Source organism: Galeopterus variegatus, unplaced genomic scaffold, assembly GCF_000696425.1.
Source record: "Galeopterus variegatus unplaced genomic scaffold, G_variegatus-3.0.2 Scaffold4221, whole genome shotgun sequence".
NCBI lineage: Eukaryota > Metazoa > Chordata > Mammalia > Dermoptera > Cynocephalidae > Galeopterus > Galeopterus variegatus.
The window spans coordinates 134,057-136,217 of record NW_007730332.1 but is presented as its reverse complement, the minus strand read 5'-3'; positions in this window follow the sequence as shown (position 1 = coordinate 136,217).

The window sequence follows — 2,161 nt, the reverse complement described above, 5'->3', positions numbered from 1 at the left end:
GGGATGAATTATGATTCATTTAAATAAGTAATAATAATCCATTTCATCAGTGCTTGATTTAAGGATGTTCTTATAATTTCATGCTAGTCATGAGGAGAAATCTCTTGAAAAATCTTTATCACGTACTGCAAAAATACTTTGCAAGGCAGGGCTTTGAAGGTACCCTTCTTTATGCTCTGCCCTAGCTTACTATAATATACACTAAAGTGAAGGTTTAAAGCAAGTATATCCTTAGAAAAGGGCCAAAAGAATCAGAGGGATGTGATTGTGTGTTGTCATTGTGAAGTGGCTGAACCAACAACATAGCCAACTTCCAGATGTCATGTTAATGAAATGACACATTTTTTTTATTTTTGACAGTGTTAGCTTTTTTGTTAAGAGTTCAAAAACATATATTTTTGTATTGGTGCCAATACACTAAAAAATATTTTTAAAAGTTACCTGATCCATTTTTCAGAGTTATAAACTCTGTGACTCAATAAAGGTCATAGACATGAACACTTGGTCTCAAACTGGTGTTTTGGGGCAATGGTAAGGAGTAATACTGTCTGATGTAGTTAAGCTATTCACATGTCATCAATATTCACAATTTTCCTAGATAGGGTTGTTTTTGTGGAGCAAACATTGTTATGCTAGAAAAGTTGTAAAATATTTTGGCTGCACCGCATGAAGTCTATTAGGGGATTTTTCACTTGAAAGTATTGGCTAGATGTCTAGCCTGGCAAAATGGAAATTAGCCATAAACTAAGAAAAATAGAAAGTACAGGCAGCATACCCTGAAAAACAACATCTAATTTTCTTCATGGAAAATAATCAAGAATCTCTGGTTAGAGGGCACATTAATTATTTGGGACCACAACATGCAGAGGTAATTTAGTTCTTCACAAAGTGACTCTGATGTTGCACATAAAGCCCTGTGGCAGCAATGATAGTTCTGTATCACATAATGAATTTTTGAATTGGAACCATATCTGAGCTGTCAGTACTGTGCCACATCATTTCAAGTTTGTTTTAAGGCTAGCATGACAACTAAAGTTATCCAGTGGGAGTTTCTGGTGAAAATTGGACAGCAGCATTAATTATATATCTTATTGCTCAACATGTCCAGAAAACAAGGACTTTGATGGCAGAGACCATATCATTTTAGTTCACCACAGTGTCCCTTGTGTTTAACAGGAGAATCTGATGCATTCAATGATAACTATTATTGAATGAATTACTAAATTAACATAGCATTCTCTATTTTAAACAATTGGAGTTGATGTGCCTGGGTAAATAATGTAGAACATATTATAAGCACTAATATCCATATATCCGTTTTGATTTAGCTTTCACTCACTATAAAATTATCTAGAAAGGATTTTTCCCTTTACCACAAAATGGAAGACAAAATATTTTAATCTAAATAATATAGATATTGAAAATACAGTATGTAGTTCAAACACAAAAAAAAAACAAATAAATTTTAAAAACCTGTTAAGTAATGTTAGTTAAAGAAATATACTAAAATTAAAAAAAATAAAATAATGTGCAATAAATTATATATACACTAGTTTATATTGCAGAGAGTATGGAGGCATGAAGAACAGAGAAAAATAAAAGATGACTCCTTCATACCTTCATTAAGAAGTTCAGTGTATTGTGGCAATAAGTGATGTGATTCTACAAAAGGCAAGTCTTGGTTTACAAAAGATAATCAGTGGATATTTTTGAATATGCATTGAAGATATTTACTATTTATACCAATGTAGATGCTCAATAGTTACTCATATTCATTTATTCATTCATTTGTTCAAAAACTTTTTTTGTGTGTGAGTGTGGTATGTTTGGTCACAGTGTTAAGCACTGGAGTTAGAGAGATAATTGCTCTAGAGAGAAACATCACTGCCATCCAGAGACAAAAACTAATATTTAATAATTTGTCAAAGAAACAAGAAAAAGGATGTTTTGAGATGAAGGAAGTTGTCAATACTGTTGACTGGTGCTGAAAGTTCAGGTAATGTAGAAACCCCAGAGCACCACTGAATTGTGCTATAGATGTAACTGTTGATCTTGGCTACTGCAATATGCATAAGAGATGAAGGCAGAGACTAGATGGTTGATGTGTGAAGGTTTTATACTGACAGCTATAATTCATACTTTGCTTTGGTAAATTGCACCA